The 19098-nt window shown below is 47.9% G+C and overlaps 1 protein-coding gene across 3 annotated transcripts in view; it reads left to right on the forward strand.

The window, feature by feature from the left end:
* Positions 1–19098, forward strand: part of LOC136004354 (E3 ubiquitin-protein ligase KCMF1-like) — a 93475-nt gene that overhangs the window by 14572 nt on the left and 59805 nt on the right. The window lies entirely within an intron of this gene.

Genomic DNA, 19098 nt, shown 5'->3' on the forward strand with positions numbered 1-19098 from the left:
GATAAAAAGGACTACTCCTAAAATAACTTCGAATTCAAAGGTGCAACAAAACTACATGCACACAACCCCCCCCCCCCCCCCCCCCCCCCCAATATGTTTTACCAGAAGGTACCATGATGAAGAAGAGCAATAGTGGTGAAAGTTTAGGGAAAATGCTTTCTGGTTACATCAGATACTAATGCAGCAGGGTTGCTAAGCTGTATTGAATGTAGAGGGCTAGTAGCAAGGGCTATGAATTAGTCCTCTTGGTTGCTGTTTTATCTAACCCGAGACAATGCTATCACATAGAGTAGTTAGGGTTGGAAAGGACCTTAAGATCATCTAGTTCCAACCCCCCTGCCATGGGCAGGGACACATCACCCTAGACCATGTCACCTAAGACTATCCAACCTGGCCTTGAACACTGCCAGGGATGGAGCATTCGCAACCTACCTGGGCAGCCTGTTCTGGTGCCTCAAAACCTTCACAAGGAAGAACTTCTACCTTGTATCTAACTGTCGTGGTTTAAACCCAACCACAAACCTCGTTTGCTCACTTCCCCCCCTTCTTGCCCTCCCCCTGCTCCTGGAGGGATGGAGAGGAGAATTGAAAGAATGCAACTCCCATGGGTTGAGATAAGAACAGTTTAGTAACTAAGGTATAACACAAATCACTACTGCTACCACCAATGATAATGATAAAGGAAATAACAAGAGGAAAGAATACAACACCTCAACACCAGCCGACCAATAACTCGCCCCACTCCCCCCAGCCAAGCACCGACCGATACATCCTCCAACCCTGCAGTTCCAGCCCTTCAGGGTAACTCCCCGTTACATCCTGGGCCTGATGTGCTGTGGTATGGAATACTTCTTTGGTCAGTTTAGGTCAGGTGTACTGTTTCTGCTTCCTCCCGGCCTCCCCTCCCCCCTGGCAGAGCATGAGGCTCAGAAAGTCCTTGGCCAGACCAAACATTTGAGCAGCAACGAAAAACATCGGTGTTATCAGCTCTGTTCCCAGGCCAAAAAAATGAAAATATAGCACTGCACTAGCTACTAAGAAGGAGAAAAATGACTGCTACTGCTGAACCCAGGACACTGACATAAACTTCTCCTGCTTAAATTTGAACCCTTTTCCCTATGTCCTATCACTAAAGTCCCCAATGAAGAGTCACTCTCCAACGTCCTTGCAGGCCCCCTTCAGACACTGGAAGGCTGCTATGAGGCCTCCATGCAGCTTCTCTTCTCCAGTCTGAACAGCCCCAACTTTCTCAAACTTAGTGTTGTCGGCAAACTTGCTGAGGGTGCATCAATCCCACTGTCCATGTAGCCAACAAAAATGTTGAACAAGACTGGTCCCAACACTGATCCCTAAGGGACACCACTCATTACTGGTCTCCAGCTGGATATTGGGACATTGACCACAACTCTTTGTATGTGGCCATCCACCCAGTTCTTTATCCACCAAGTGGTCCATCCATCAAATTGATGTCTCTCCAATTTAGGGACGAGGATATCATGTGGGACAATGTCAAACAATTTGCACAAGTCCAGGTAGACGATGTCAACTGCTCTGCCCTGTCCATCAGTTCCGTAGCCCCAGCATAGAAGGCCACCAAACTGGTCAGGTAGGATTTCTCCTTAGTGAAGCTATGTTGGCTGTCACCAACCACCTCATTTTTCGTGTGACTTAGCATGCTTTCCAGGAGAATCTGCTCCAAGATTTTTCCAGGCACAGAGGTGAGACTGACTGGTCTGTAGTTTCCCAGGTCTTACACTTTCTCTTTTTTGAAAATGGGGTTTATATTACCCTTTTTCCAGTCATCGGGAACTTCACCTGAAGGCCATGATTTCTAAAATATGATGGACATCATATTTATACCTCCAGTTTTGTAATTCAGGAGTTACTTGTATAGCAAATCATTGCATTAAGATGTTGGCATTGAATGCTTGTTTCTTGGAGGCCCCCTTCAGATACTGGAAGGCTGCTATGAGGTCCCCACGCAGCCTTCTCTTCTCCAGGCTGAACAGCCCCAGCTTCCTCAGCCTGTCTTCATAAGGGAGTTCAACCATGCCAAGTGCAAGGTCCTACACCTGGATCGAAGGAATCCCAGGCACAGCTACAAGTTGGGCAAAGAAGAGATTCAGAGCAGCCCTGCAGAGAAGAACTTGGGGGTGCTGGTCGATGAGAAAATGAACATGAGCCGGCAGTGTGTGCTCGCAGCCCAGAAAGCCAACCGTATCCTGGGCTGCATCAAAAGGAGTGTGACCAACAGGTTGAAGGAGGTGATCCTGCCCCTCTACTCTGCTCTTGTGAGACCTCACCTGGAGTATTGTGTGCAGTTCTGGTGTCCTCAACATAAAAAGGGACATGGAACTGCTGGAACAAGTCCAGAGGAGGGCCACGAGGATGATCAGGGGACTGGAGCACCTCCCGTATGAAGACAGGCTGAGGAAGTTGGGGCTGTTCAGCCTGGAGAAGAGAAGGCTGTGTGGAGACCTCATAGCAGCTTTCCAGTACCTGAAGGGGGCCTATAGGGATGCTGGGGAGGGACTCTTCATCAGGGACTGTAGTGACAGGACAAGGGGTAATGGGTTAAAACTTAAACAGGGGAAGTTTAGATTGGATATAAGGAGGAAATTCTTTCCTGTTAGGGTTGTGAGACATTGGAATGGGTTGCCCAGGGAGGTTGTGAGTGCTCCATCCCTGGCGGTGTTCAAGGCCAGGTTGGATGAAGCCTTGTGTGGGATGGTTTAGTGAGAGGTGTCCCTGTCCATGGCAGGGGGGTTGGAACTAGATGATCTTGAGGTTCTTTCCAACTCTAACTAGTCTATGATTCTGTGATTCTTCACCAGCAATATGGGAGTCTTAAACTCCAACTGAAATTCTCTCAAGTGTCTATGATTTACAAAGTGTTTTATCAGTGGTTCCAAACCCATCCTTGCTTAGATTTTAATAGATTATTGTTTCCATCTTAGTGGTTTTGCTCCTTGTTTCCGTGATATTACCACAGAATCATAGAATCAGCTAGGTTGGAAATGGTCTTTAAGATCATCAAGTCCAACCGTTACTGCAGGTCTGCCAAATCCATCACTAAATGATTTCACTAAGGGCTTCATCTACAGTTTTGGAACACTAACAGGGACAGTGATTCTACCACAGCCCTAGGAAGCCTGTTCCAAAACCTGATCACTCATTTGGGAAGAAATCTTTCCTAATACCCAGTATCCCCTGTCACAGCTTGAGACCATTACCTCTTGTCCTGTCACTTGTTACTTGGGGGGAAAAAAATGACTCCCATTTCACTACAACCTCCTTTCAGGTAGATGCAGAGAGCACTAAGGTTCCCCCTGAGCCTTCTGCTCTCCAGACAAAACAACCCCAGTTCCTTCAGCCATTCCCCATCACACTTATGCTCCAGACACTTCACCAGCTTCATTGCCGTTTCTGGACCTGCTCCAGCAACTCAATGTCTTTCTTGTAGTGAGGGGCCCAGAACTGAACACAGTCTTTGAGGTGTGGCCTCACCAATGCCGAGTACAGGGGGATGGATGATCAGTTCCCTGGCCCTGCCGGCCATGCTATTTCTGATACAGGCCAGGATACCATTGGCCTTCTTGGCTGCCTGGGCACACTTCTGGCTCATGTTCAACTGGCTGTCAATCAGCACCCCCAGGTCCTTTTCCACCATGCAGCTTTCCAGCCACTCTTCCCCAAGCCTGTAGCATTGCATGGGGTTATTGTGGCCCAAGTGTAGGACCTGGCACTTAGCCTTGTTGAACCTCATCCCATTGGCCGCAGCCTGTCCAGATCCCTCTGCAGAGCCTTCCTATCCTCCAGCAGGTCAACACTACCACCCAACTTGCATCCTAAACAGGCCAAAGTCATCCCTCTGGAAGTCTAAGGTGGAGGCTTTACCGACCTTCTTCCTGACTTCTCCAAGGATCGAAAATTCTATCATGTCATGATTGCTTTGCCCAAGATGTCCTCCAAACATCACATCACCCACCAGTCCTTCTGTTTGTGAACAACCAACTTGTGAACTTTGGATTAGGGTGTGTTACTCGTGTAATTTTAAAAAAACCACAAGGGATACACATAGACAAGTAGAGGCTTATCTGAACAGGGAGTGTTCCCCAAGCAACTGTGGGTGACAGGGTAGAAACAGTTAACAAAACACATCCTGGTGTTATTGCCCTGGTCCTTGGGAACTGTAAAGAAAACACCAGGTGCTATTACCCTGGTTGGGCTTAAGCCTTGGGAACCATAAAGAGAACAATGAAGGGTAAAGATTGGTTAGCAGAACAAAGCAGGCTGTTTGCAAGATAAAGCAGGATGTGCATCTCAAACAGACCAAACAATGTAAATATTTGTAACCCATAGTAGTTTTGCTGAATCGGGATAATAAGGAAGTAAGAGAGTGGGAAGTTACTGCTTAAACAAGACTGGTCCAAACACCGATCCCTGAGGGACACCACTCGTTACCGGTCTCCAGCCAGACATTGAGCCATTGACCACAACTCTTTGTGTACGGCCATCCAGCCAGTTCTTTATCCACCGAGTTGTCCATCCATCAAATTGATATCTCTCCAATTTAGAGAGAAGGATGTCGTGTGGGACAGTGTCAAACGCTTTGCACAAGTCCCGGTAGATGACATCAACTGCTTTACCCTTGTCCATCAGTTCTGTAGCCCCATCATAGAAGGCCACCAAATTGGTCAGGCAGGATTTCCCCCTAGTGAAGCCATGCTGGCTGTCACCAAGCACCTTGTTGTTTTTCATGTGCCTTAGCATGTTGTCCAGGAGAATGTGCTCCAAGATTTTACCCGGCACAGAGGTGAGACTGACTGGTCTGTACTTCCCCGGGTCTTCCATTTTCCCCTTCTTGAAAATGGGGGTTATATTTCCCTTTTTCCAGTTGTCGGGAACTTCACCTGACTGCCATGATTTTTCAAATACGATGGCCAGTGGCTTAGCAACTTCATTCGCCAGCTCCTTCAGGACCCGCGGATGGATTCCATCAGGTCCCACAGACTTTTGCACGTTCAGATTTTGAAGATGGTCTCGAACCAGATCCTCTCCCACAGTGGGCCCAAGGTCTTCATTCTCACAGCCCCTGCATCTACCTTCTAAGAACTGGGTGGTGCAGTCACAGCCTTTGCCAGTGAAGAGTGAGGCAAAGAAGTCATTCAGAACCTCAGCCTTCTCCAAATCCTGCGTAGCCAGTTCTCCCGAAAGCTTCCTCAGGGGGCCTATGTTGTCCCTAGTCTGTTTTTTGTTTGCTACGTACCTGTAGAATCCCTTCCTGTTATCCTTAACATCCCTGGCTAGGTTTAATTCTAACTGGGCCTTAGCCTTCCTAACCCGGTCCCTAGCTTCCTGGACAACATCCCTGTACTCTACCCAGGCCGCCTGTCCTTGCTTCCATTTTTTATAAGCCTCTTTTTTCCTTTGAATTTTCCTTAAGAGCTCCTTATCCATCCAAGGAGGTCTCCTAGCCCTCCTGCTGCACTTCCTTCTAGTTGGGATGCAGCACTCCTGAGCTTGTAGCAGGTGATCCTTGAATATCAACCAACAGTCTTGGGCCCCCCCTGCCCTCCAGGGCTATATCCCATGGAAGTTTACTAAGCAGGCTTCTGAAGAGGCCAAAGTCTGCTCTTTTGAAGTCCAGGGCAGTGAGCTTGCTACACGCTCTTCTCACTGTCCTGGAGATCTCAAATTCAACCATCTCGTGATCACTGCATCCAAGGCTGCCCTGGAGTACCACATTCTCAACAAGCCCTTCCCTGTTGGTGAGCACAAGCTCAAGCATGGCACCTCTCCTTGTCGGCTCCGCTATTACTTGCAGAAGGAAGTTGTCTTCCACACAATCGAGGAACCTCCTGGATTGCTTGTGCCGTGCAGTGCCATCCTTCCAGCAGATGTCAGGGTGGTTGAAATCCCCCATGAGAACAAGGGCCTGTGGGCGTGAGGCTTTTCCTATCTGTCTGTAGAGTGCTTCATCCACAGGTTCTCCTTGATCAGGTGGCCTGTAACAGATTCCCACAGTAATGTCTCCCACAGCTGTTTTCCCTTTAACCCTGACCCACAAACTCTCTGTAAACTGCTCACCTGCCCCCAGACAGAGTTCCATACTCTCCAGCCTATCCCTAACATAAAGGGCAACTCCCCCTCCCCGCCTGCCAGGCCTGTCTTTTCTAAAGAGCCTGTAACCTTCCATTCCAACACTCCAGTCATAGGAGCCATCCCACCATGTTTCTGTGATGCCTATTATATCATACCCCCATAGATGTGTACACATCTCTACTTCCTCTTGTTTGTTCCCCATGCTACGGGCATTTGTATAGAGGCATCTGAGACGAGCTCCAATTGAAGCCGGCTCGTTGGCTGGAGCAGCTGGAATATATCTACATTGTTCCGAGCATTTATTATAGGTGCTGGCAACTGACTGGGTGTGTTGGGATGGAATGATGCCCCCCTCCCCCAACACATCTAGTTTAAAGCCTCCTTGACCAGTCTGGCAAGCCTCCTACCAAAACTGTTCTTCCCCTTCTTTACTAGAGCAGCTCCCCCAGCCCCCAGTAGACCTGGCCTACTAACTTCAGTCCCATGTTCAAGACACCCAAACTCCTGACTATGACACCACCCTTTTAACCATTTATTAAACTGGCCAATCCTCCTAGCTTTTTCTTGGTCCTCCCCTGTGTCCTGGAGAATTGACGAAAAGACTGTCTGAGCACCGGAGCCCCTAACCACCTCTCCCAGGGCTCTGTAGTCTTTATGGTCCCCAGTCTACTACTCCCTATATCCCTAGCACCCACATGGATCACCAGGAGCGGGTAATAGTCTGTGGAACTTACTAGAGCAGGCAACCTCTCTGTAACATCCCTGATCCGTGCCCCTGGTAGGCAGCACACCTCCCTCGAGATGGGGTCAGGCCGACAGACGATTGCTTCCCCTTTCAAAGTAGAGTCCCCTATTACTACGACCCGCTGCTTTTTCTTTGTAGCGCCAGTAGAGATCTTTACCCGTTCATAATCCGGCTGTTTGTGGTGCAAGTGCGTTTCCTCATTAGTCTCCTGCAGGACAGCAAAGCGGTTCTGTGTGGGGACAACAGATTTAGGAGGAAGCTCCTTGCTTTTAATTGTCCTTTTCCTCCTTCTTTTGTTATTTTTCTTTGTCACTAATTCCCAATTTCCCGTGTTGGTGGCCTCCTTCTTTCCTTCATGAGCTGGAGGGGAAGCTTGAGGCCCCTGCACAGTATGGGGCTGGAGCAAGCAGCCCCACTTCCTCTCAGCTACCCTGACGTCTTGAAGCCCGCTAATAGCATTCCGCAGGTCAGCAACCTGCTGCAGGAGGGCCTCCATCAGGGAGCATTGAGCGCATCCCTGCCCATCGTGCTCCTTTCCCTCACCAGACCAGTGCAGGCACCCTCTACACTCCGAGCTCTGCACTGAAGCCTCCCCTGTCATCTGCTCTGTCTGGGTGCCTACGCTGGCCACTGCTGGGGCAGCCAGAGCAGAGCTCCCAGAGCGGGCCCTGGCCATACGACGGGTGCTCACCATCCCGGTCGCCTGCCCGCGCGAATTGCCACGAAAACTGCCTCGTCCCGCTCTGGTAGCCGCGCTCCCTGGGGCAGGTTTTTAACCACTCAGGGTTGGTGCTGCTGCTCCTAGCTCCGCCCCCTGTGAGTCAGCGGCTCGTGTCAGCGGAGCTGCCGGCTCCTGGGCAGGTCCTGTCGAGAACTTGAAGCTCCCTCGGTAGCTCTGGCTGCTCTGAGTTGAGGCTCCTGGACGCTGATCTCTCCCCTGCTCTGGTGTTAAAGGAGTCCTCTCTCGAGGTACTCACTTCAGCAATTGGCCCAGTGCTGAGAAGAAACAGTGACAAGTTATGGTCATTGGTGATTCCCTCCTGTGCAGACTGGAAGCACCTGTTTACAGACCAGACCCTCTTTTCAGGGAAATTTGCTGCCTGGGGCCCAAATTAGAAACATCACCACAAGACTGAAGGTTGAACTAGGCTCTTCAAACTGCTATCCCTGCTCCTTCATGTGGGTACAAATGATGTTGCAACAAAAAGGTTGAGGTCAATCAAAAGAGACTTCAGAGTCCTGGGGAGAATGTTAAAATATTCAACTTGCCAGTCATTAACTGGGAATACCATACTGCTGTGATGAGCAGGTCTTGGAAATTCTTGAAGTTTGTAGGAGATGACTTTTTGTTACAGGTACTCAGTAACCAACTAGGAAAGATGCCGTTGTAGACTTGCTATTTATGAATAGAGAAGAACTTGTGGGGGATGTGATAATAGGTGGCTGTCTTGGACACAGTGATCACACAATGGTTGAGTTTAATGTTTTTGGAGTAATGAGAAAAAAGGACAGCAGAGTTGCTACCCTGGACTTCAGAAGAGTAAATTAAGCTACTCAGGGAGCTACTTAGCAGTGTCCCCTGGGAATCTGCTTTTCAGGGCTTAAGAGTCCACGAATGCTGGAAGCATTCCACCTTTTAGAAGCACAGAAGCAGGCAATTCCAGTGTGTTGCAAGTCAATCAAGTGGGGCAGGAGACCATCTTGCCTGAAAAGGGAACTTCTTGTGGAGCTGAAGAGGAAAAAGAAATTAAATGATCTCTGGAAGCAAGGTTAGGCTTTGCAGGAAGATTACAGAGCCATGGTTCATATATGCAGGGAGAAGACACAAAAGACCAAATCTCAACTAGAGTTGAAACTGGCCAGTGTTGGGTCAGACAACAAGAAAGGCTTTTTTAAGTATGTTAATAGAAAAAAGAGGGCTAAAGAAAACATAAGACCAATGCTTGTTGAAGATGGTCACCTGACAAGTAGGGATAAAAAAAAAAAAAAAAAAAAAGAGGCATTCAGTGCTTTCTTTGCCTCAGTCTTTTAATAATACTGATAGATCTTGGGCTGCCCCGTCCCCTGAGTTGGAGGACTGAGTGTGGGAGCAGTGACTTTCCATTTTTGGGCAATGAGTATTTGTGGGCATTTGTGGGTAAGGGACCAGCTGTATCAGATGAATGTTATTATGTCCATGAGGATTCATCCCAGAGTACTGAAGAAGCTAGCAGATGTCATGGCAGGACCCCTCTTGATCATCTACCAAAGGTCTTGGGAGTCTGGGGCAGTCTCTGCTGACTGGAAGCTAGCCAGTGTTATTCCAGCCTACAAAAAGGGAGTGAAGGAAGACCCAGGAAACTACAGACCTGTTAGTATAGCCTTGGTACCTGGAAAAATTATGGAGATCATACAGGGTGCTATTGAAAGCCATTTAAAGGACAATGCATTCATCAGGCACAGACAACATGGGTTCACAAAGGGAAAGTCCTGCTTAACTAATTTGATATCCTTCTATGATAGGGTCACTCAGATGAATGGAAGGCGGTGTGGTGGATGTAGTTTTCCTGGATTTCAGTAAGGCTTTTGTTACTGTCCCTCATAGCATCCTTCTGGACAAGTTGTCCAACTGTGAGATGAGCAGGTTCACGGTGCACTGGATGAAGAACTGGCTGAAAGGCAGGTCTCAAATGGTTGCAGAGAATGGGGCTACATCTGGCTGGCCACTGGTCACTAGTGGTGCTCCTCAGGGCACAAATGTAGGGCCAGTTTGGTTTAATATATTTATCAGTGATCTGGATGCAGGAGTTGAATGCACCATTATCAAGTTTGCTGATGATATCAAGCTGGGAGGTGCTGTCGACTCTCTTGAGGGACAAGAAGCCTTGCAGAGGGATCTAGATAGATTGGAGCATTGGGCTATGATTAATAGGATAAAATTTAGCAAGTCAAAATGCTGAATTCTGCATCTGGAGTAATGCCAGGCACAAGTATAGACTGGGAGAGGAGTTGCTGGAGAGCAGCCCTGCAGAGGGATCTGGGGGTGCTGGTTGACAGCAGTTTCAGCATGAGTCAGCAGTGTGCCCTGGCAGCTAAGACGACAAACCACGTTCTGGGGTGCATCACACACAGCATAACCAGCTGGTCAAAATAGATGATTATCCAGCTGTGTTTAGCATTTGTGTAGCCTCACCTTTAGTTTTGTGCACAGTTCTGGCCCCCACAATTTAAGGAGGATGTTAAGGTCCTTGAATACATCTGGAGGAGGGCAACAAAGGTGGTGAAAGGGCTGGAAGGCTTGTCCTGGGAGGAGTGGCTAAGGACTCTGGGGTTGTCTGGTTTGGAGATAAGGAAGCTGAGGGGTGACCTCATTGCTCTCTACAGCTTCCTGAGGAGGGGAAGTGGAGAGGGAAGATGCTGATCTCTTCTCCCTGATATCCAGTGATAGGATGTGTGGGAATGTTTCAAAGCTGTGTCAGAGGATTTAGACTAGACATTAGGAAGCATTTCTTTACTGAGAAGGTGGTGAAATCCTGGAACAGGCTTCCTAGAAAGGAGGATGATGCCCCAGGCCTGTCAGTGTTTAAGAGGCATTTGGACAATGCCCTTAACAGCACGTTTTAAGTTTTAGTCAGCCGTGAAGAGGTCAGACAGACTAGATGATCATTTGTAGGTCACTTCCAACTGAACTATTCTATTCTATTCTAAATCTATGTGAAGAATCAAGCCAGGAAGGTGGAAGAAACTTTGCAGTTAAGTAGGCAGGGGGGATGATTGAAAAGTTTTTTAGGACTACTTCCAAATTGATCAGTAGTGCTGGCGGTGCCTCTGTGATAACGTATTTAAGAAAGAGTAAAAAACACTGTGCAGCAGCAGCTGTGAGAAAAATCTGAGAGAAACAACCCTGCAGACATAGAGGTCAGCGAAGAAGGAAGGGGATGAGGTACTCCAGGCTCTGGAGTAGAGGTTCCCCTGCAGCCTGTGGAGGACCACGTCAGAGCAGATAGCCACACTGTAGCCTGTGGAGGACCACACACCACAGCAGGCTCCTGGCAGGAACTGCAGTCAGTGGAGAAGAGCCTATATTGGAGCAGGTTTTTCTGGCAGGATCTGTGGCCCGTGAGGGCCCATTCTGGAACAGGCTGTTCCTGAAGGACTGTAACCAGTGGTAAAGGACTCATGTTGGAGCAGTTTGTGAAGGACAGGACTGTGGGAGGGATCCCACACTAGAGCAGGGGAAGAGTGTGAGGAGGAATTAGTGGCAGCGATGAAGTGTTTTGAACTGACTGTAACACCCCAATCCCCATCCCCCTGCCCTGCTCTGGGAGAAGGAGGTACAAGAATCAAGGGTGAAATTGAGTCTGGGAAGAAGAGGAGGGGAGAGGGGGAAATGTGGTTTTAGTTTTGTCTTTGTTCCTTACTATCCTACTCTATTTTTAATTGGCAATAAATTAATTTCTGCTATGTAAGAGTCTGTTTCACCCATGACAGTAACTGGTAAGGGGGATCTCTCTGTCTTTATCTCAACCCATGAGCTTTTCCATCTTATTTCCTCCCCATGTCCTGTTGAGGAGGGGGAAAGTGAGCAGCTTGGTGGGCACTGGCGGCCAGCCAAGGTCAACCTGCCACACCTGGTGAATAATTATAGTGCTTAGGAGCCTTAAAATGCTGTGAAGTATATACTTATGAAAGGTTTCTGTAGGAGCTTTAGTCATGGCCTTGAATTTCCAGAGGCTTGGACCTGGACAGTATAGGAGCTCATGTGAGACTGTTGGAAATGAATAAGAAGCACTAGTGACTTTCAGCTTCTCCCGTGTTTGTGTTTATGAGCCTAGTTGGCTCACTTCTTCTGTAAGTCAATGCACAATCTAGTATTTCTTCTGAATGAAGAAGGTGGAATTCTGAACAGTGACAGATGTATTTGTCATGGAACCAATAAATTGAGGCTAAACAAAATTGGTTGTTCAAACTCAATTAAAGCTCCACCAATATTAACTACAGATTCAGGATGTCACATAGACTTATCACTACACTGCTCATTCTTAAACTTTATGGTAATGATCCAAAATGCTCAATCACTCACCTAAAAAGGGAAGTCTCTCAACCCTGAGGAGTTTCCTTGGATGGCATCTCAACCCAAGGGGAGAGTCCCTGACTGCAAACCCACCGCTCCAAGGAGGACTGACTCAAAATGGCTCTCTGGAAGGACTCCTTTTATTACCCTAATTCAATCTGATCTGTGGTAAAATATGGTCATGTAGCCCCCCATTGGCTCAGGACCCAACTTCCTGGCCTTGCACCAGCTGACTGCCACTGTGTGGATGGGGCAAGAGCTGTACAGGCAAGAGCTCTCCCAGGCTTTTGTCTGTGGTGGGAAGCTTTCGGGGTGTGGGTTTAGGGGTGTCTTTGTCAGGTCCTTGTCAGGGCTTTTGTCACGGCTGCTGTTGTACCTGCCACACAATCCACCCCATGACCACAGTCATGATTTGACTGTTTTCCTTGGAGTGGTGGTACAGTCAACTCTTGCCTCTAAACTTAAAAGGGAGCTGTCCTGGTCTCGTTGTTTAAACCCAACCACAAAAGCTCGTTCACTCACTCCCCCCACCTCTTTTCTCTTTCTCCCTCTTGCTCCCCCACCTCTTTTCTCTTTCTCCCTCTTGCTTTCCTTCCCGCCCCGACCCTCCCCACTCCCGGAGGGATGGGGAGGAGAATCGAGAGAATGTAACTCCTAGGGGTTAAGATAAGAACAGCCCAGTAACTAAAGTATAACACAAATCACTACTGCTACCACCAATGATAATACTGATAAGAGAAAATAACAAGTGAAGAGAATACGATACCACCGCCGAACAAGTTTGACCTCCCCCCCCCCCGAAGAGAGACCATTCCCTTCCAGGTAACTCCCAGTTACCTCCCTGTGCATGACGTGCTGTGGTATGGAATACCTCTTTGGCTTGGGTCAGGTGTCCTGTCTCTGCTTCCTCCTGGCCTCCCCTCGTCCCCAGCAGAGCATGAGACTCACAAAGTCCTTGGCCAGAATAAACATTACTTAGCAACAATTAAAAACAATCGGTGTTACCAGCTCTCTTCCCAGGCTGGAAGTCAAAACACAGAGCTTGCACCAGTTACTAAGAAGGAGCAAAACGGCTCCTGGTAAACGCAGGACAGTATCCACCCCTTATTCCATACCATTCACGTCATGCTCAGATCCCACATTTTCAACATACCATCTCTCTTACATATATATATATATATATACACATCCATATACACAGACAAAGAAAAAGAAATAATTTCTTAGTGCATGGACCAATCCCTATAATGCTGTTGAGTCCATTCGGTCCATGATGTCAGGTTCTATCCCTTGTAACAGTCTTTCAGGGCAGGAAAGGCTGTGTGCAGTGTTGGATCGTTGCCTGCTCATGCTGATTGTTCCTTCACTGCAGAACTCGTCTGGTTCTATCAGAATTCATTCTCTGTTGGGATGACGGTTGGAGGGAAGTCAGGGCCAGTTGCTGGTGACCTGAAGACATCTAGTTGATGGGCTATAAAAGTATTACACAGCAGGCAACAACATACAATTAAGTTCATTGGCTGTTTTCCCCTAAAATCAAATCCCCTTGAGGTATACATCGGACTTCCCCATCTTCCCGCATTATCCGCCAAGTATATTCGAGTCCCTGAGCAAAAGCAATCCCACGAGTGGGTTTGCCTTTACCTGAAGCAGGAATAACCCAGATGGTCTTCCCCAGCAAATTCTTCATGTGCACCACAGGAACTTTGTCCCCCTCTACAATATGTAAAAATTCTGACTGGGCTGGGCCAGCTCTGTTGGCAGATCCTCTGGTGTTGACCAACCAGGTGGCCTTTGGTAAGTGTGTATCCCAATGCTTGAAAGTTCCCCCACCCATTGCTCTCAGTGTGGTTTTTAACAGCCCATTGTACCGTTCGATTTTCCCAGAGGCTGGTGCATGGTAGGGGATGTGATATACCCACTCAGTGCCATGTTCTTTGGCCCAAGTGTCTATAAGGTTATTCCGGAAATGAGTCCCATTGTCTGACTCAATTCTCTCCAGGGTGCCGTGTCGCCACAAAATCTGTTTCTCAAGGCCCAAGATAGTCTTCCAGGCAGTGGCGTGGGGCACAGCGTATGTTTCCAGCCATCTGGTGGTTGCTTCCACCATAGTAAGCACATGGTGCTTGCCTTGGCGGGTTAGTGGGAGTGTGATATAGTCAATCTGCCAGGCCTCCCCATATTTGTACTTCAGCCATCGTCCTCCATACCAGAGAGGCTTTAACCGTTTGGCTTGTTTAATTGCAGCACGTTTCACACTCATGAATAACCTGGGCAATAGTGTCCATTGTTAAGTCCACCCCTCGGTCACGGGCCCATCTATATGTTGGATCTCTGCCCCGATGGCCTGAAGTGTCATGGGCCCACCGGGCCAAAATTAATTCACCTTTATGTTGCCAATCTAAGTCCATCTGAGCCACTTCAATCTTAGCAGCTTTATCCACTTCTTGGTTGTTCTGATGTTCCTCAGTGGCCCGACTCTTGGGTACATGTGCATCTACATGGCGTACCTTCACCAGCAGGTTCTGCACCTGGGCAGCGATATCTTGCCACAGTACAGCAGCCCAGGTGTGTTTACCTCAGCGTTGCCAGTTGCTTTGCTTCCATTGCTGCCACCACCCCCACAGGGCATTTGTCACCATCCATGAGTCAGTGTAGAGATAAAGTACTGGCCACTTCTCTCGTTCAGCAATGTCCAGGGCCAGCTGGATGGCTTTCACCTGGGTAAACTGACTCGATTCACCCTCTCCTTCAGCAGTTTCTGCAACTTGTCGTTGGGGACTCCATACAGCTGCCTTCCATCTCTGATGCTTTCCCACAATATGGCAGGAGCCATCAGTAAACAAGGCATACTGTTTTTCACTTTCTGACAGTTTGTTATATGGTGGGGCCTCTTCAGCACACATCACCTCCTCCTCTGGTGACATTCCAAAATCTTTGCCCTCTGGCCAGTCCATGATGACTTCTAGAATGCCTGGACGACTGGGAATTCCTATTCGAGCTCATTGTGTAATTAGTGCAGCCCACTTACTCCACGTATCATCGGTTGCATGATGTGTTGAGGAGACCCTGCCTTTGAACATCCAGCCCAGTACGGGCAACCGGGGAGCCAGGAGGAGCTGTGCTTTAGTGACAGTCACTTCCGAAGCAGCTCGAATCCCTTCATAGGCTGCCAGTTTCTCTTTCTCAGTTGGGGTATAGCTGGCCTCAGATCCTTTGTACCCCCGACTCCAAAAGCCGAGGGGTTGACCTCGAGTCTCCCTGGAGCTTTCTGCCAGAGGTTCCAGGTAGGACCATTTTCCCCAGCTGTGATGTACAGTACATTTATTACATCTGGCCCGGTCCGGACTGGTCCTAGGGCTACTGCATGAGCTATCTCGTGTTTAATTTGCTCAAAGGCTTGTTGTTTCTCAGGACCCCATTTAAAATCATTCTTCTTCCGGGTCACATGATAGAGAGGGCTTACAATCGAACTGTAATTTGGGATGTGCATTCTCCAGAACCCCACAGCACCCAGGAAAGCTTGTGTTTCTTTCTTGTTACTTGGTGGAGACATTGCTGTTATCTTGTTGATCACGTCTGTGGGGATCTGTCTACGTCCATCTTGCCACTTTATTCCCAAAAATTGAATCTCCTGTGCAGGTCCCTTCACCTTTCTCCGTTTTATGGCAAAACCAGCTTTCAGCAGGATTTGGATTATATTCCTCCCTTTCTCAAAGACTGCTTCTGCTGTATTGCCCCACACGATAATGTCCTCAATGTATTGCAGGTGTTCTGGAGCTTGCCCCTGTTCCAGTGCAGTCTGGATCAGTCCATGGCAGATTGTAGGGCTGTGTTTCCACCCCTGGGGCAGTCAATTCCAAGTGAACTGGACACCCCTCCAAGTAAAAGCAAACTGTGGCCTGCACTCTGCTGCCAAAGGAATTGAGAAAAATGTATTGGCAATATCAATCGTGGCATACCACTTGGCTGCCTTTGACTCTAATTCATACTGAAGTTCTAGCATGTCCGGTACGGCAGCACTCAATGGCGGTGTGACTTCATTCAGGCCACGATAGTCTACTGTTAGTCTCCACTCTCCGTTAGACTTTCGCACTGGCCATATGGAGCTATTAAAGGGTGAGTGGGTCCTGCTGATCACTCCCTGACTCTCCAGTCTACGAATCAGCTGATGGATAGGAATCAGGGAGTCTCGGTTGGTGCGATATTGCCACCGGTGCGCTCTTGTGGTCACGATTGGCACTTGTTGTTCTTCGACTTTCAGCAACCCCACAACAGAAGGATCCTCTGAGAGACCAGGCAAGGTGGACAGCTGCTCAATTTCCTCTGTCTCCAAAGCAGCAATAGCAAAAGCCCATCGGTACCCTTTTGGGTCTTTGAGGTACCCTCTCCTGAGTTAGTCTATGCCGAGGATGCATGGAGCCTCTGGACCAGTCACGATGGGGTGCTTTTGCCATTTCCTCCCAGTTAGGCTGATTTCAGCCTCCAGTACAGTCAACTCTTGGGATCCTCCTGTCACTCCAGAAATATAGATGGGTTCCACACCTTGACAGCTTGATGGCATCAGGGTACACTGTGCACTGGTATCTACTAGAGTCTTATACTTCTGTGGGACTTATGTGCCAGGCCATCTGATCCACACAGTCCAGTATATCCGATTGTCCCCTACCTCCACCTGGCTGGAGGCAGGGCCCCTCTAATAGTCATCACAACTTTCAGCACTTAAGTAATATCGAAAGGGATTATTCTTTGTTATTACAGGAGCTGGAGTAAAGCCAGATCTTCCACTCCATCTGGGGGCCTGCTCACCAGAGGCTGAAGCCACAGCTCTCATGGGATGATTAGTCTTGGCCCTTGCTCCCCTCTTCAATTCGCTCACCCGTTCCTCCAAAGCTGAAGTAGGTTTTCCATCCCACTTCGTCATGTCTTCTCCGTGATCCCGCAGGTAAAACCATAGGGTGGCCCGTGGCATATACCTCCTGTATCTTCTCTCTCGAAGAATAGGACGCCTTTTGTTAATAGCTGAGGCGTGTGTTGGTTCACGTGAGGAGCTGGATAAATCGGATCGTCCCTCAATTGTTTGAGATCCTGGGACAGTTTTTCCATAGCTGAGATGATGGAAGGGGTGAGGTTGTCTTCAAACTCTCGGAGTTTATGAATCATTTCATCCACTGTTAGTGGTACTGTGTCATTCCAGGTTACTGTTGCCAATGAATGGGCATATGATGACGGTGCATTCCGTGTTAATTTTCGCCACATGGGTCGTGTACATTCGACTTCATCTGGGTCTATGGGTATGTCCCCGTTATTTGGCTTGATGTGATAGATCATCTCCACGATGGCTGATTCCCTCAGAGACTGGATGTCTTTGTCTAAAGTAGTCCACTTGGCCGAACGACTCAGAACATCGTCCTTGTATGGAAACCTTTCTTTCACAGCTGCCAAGAGCCGCCTCCAAAGACTGAGGGACTTTTTCTCTCTTGCAATTGCTTTGTCAATTCCCCCTTGTCTAGCAAGTGATCCCATCTGCTTGGCTTCCCTACCTTCTAGTTCGTGACCATCGGCCCCATTGTTCCAGCATCGGAGCAACCAGGTGATGATGTGCTCTCCTGGTTGATGGGTAAAATCTTTTCGCATATTTCGTAGCTGGGTTGAGGTCCGAGGTCGAGAAGTCACCTCTTCTTCTTCTTCGTCATGAGATGATGACTCCTGCACAAATGCTGGACCGGGTGGTGAATACATTGTTTCTTCATTTCGATTCACCCTTCTTGCCTCCTTTTTGCTTTTTCTCTTGCTTACAGGGGCAACCGATATTGGTACGAATTGGTCCTCTGGTTTAGCTGCAGTGATTATCACTGTGGTTTGAGTAGCAATTGTACTTATCGCTGGGGGTGGTGTAGCTGCTGTGCTTGGAGCTGGAGTAGCCGTGCTGTCTGTTGCAGCCAAAGTTTGGGTAGCGACTGTACTTGTCGCTGGGGGTGGTGTAGCTGCTGTGCTTGGGGGTGGTGTAGCTGCTGTGCTTGGAGCTGGAGTAGCTGCGCTGACTGTTGCTTTGCCCTCAGATGCAGGGGCATTATTTTCCTTTTGAAGGTGCTGGACAGTGTTGAACAAGGCCTTGTAAGCATAGGCCAAGCCCCAGCACGTTGACATGATTTCTCTGTCTCTGGTATGGCCAGACTGATCACATACCTCATTTAAGTGTTTTACTAATTCTTCTGGATTTTGCACTTGTTCGTTGGTGAAATTCCAAAGTACTGGAGGAGCCCACTGACCTAGATACTTGCCCATACTATCCCACACACCCTGCCACTCATGGCTGTCCAGCCTCGGGGAAAATCTCTTGGTCCTCCTATATCGTCGTTTAACCCCAGACAAGGCCCAAATCTGTCTCTGCTTAACTCTTGAAATCAGACGAAATGGTCATGGGCAAAACACACTCTGTATGTGTGCCAACATGGTGATCCCCATCACAATCAGCATACAGGTCTCAACAGTATTAAAAGGCCATTCAAGAACTTCAAAACTCTCAAATGATGCTGTAAATGGTCTGAGAGGGGGGCTGGGAGGGTAAAAGAATGCCTCCTAAACAGGTTCACCACCCGAGAAGGAGAAAAAAGATGTGTAATTGCTAAGCACCTTTATTATATACCTCCCAAAGAATAAAGGTGATGACCACACTGGGAACATAAGACCGAAAACTTTCAAGAGAAAATAGAATCATAGAATTATAGAATAGTTAGGGTTGGAAAGTTATGAAATAGTTAGGGTTGGAAAAATTATAAAAAAATCCTTTATTTTTTATAGGAATTACATCTAGAACCTGACAAGTTTGGCAAGTTTTTCTTTACTCCACACCTCTATATAGGCCTCTATTAGAACTGATGGGAATGCTTCTGAAGTAACTGAGCACAAAGAGACTCGCTCAACTTCAGTCATTTTTATATAAAGAAAGTGAACAGCTCTAATTAGAAAGGTCAGGCTACATATATACAGCTATGCCACATCTAATTAATTCACTTAAACTATATAAAAATGCTATATAAATTCAACACTCAATTTGAAGAATAGACTATATACTTTGTAATATAATATAAGGAAATTATTTACTGATTTATGATTAGGACTTTCATATACTACAGCAAAATTACAGTCAATATCAATTCTGAAGAAAAATGTGCGCTTCAGAATCAACTAA

The sequence above is a fragment of the Lathamus discolor genome, chromosome W (assembly GCF_037157495.1).
Source record: "Lathamus discolor isolate bLatDis1 chromosome W, bLatDis1.hap1, whole genome shotgun sequence".
In the NCBI taxonomy this organism is placed as follows: Eukaryota; Metazoa; Chordata; class Aves; order Psittaciformes; family Psittacidae; genus Lathamus; species Lathamus discolor.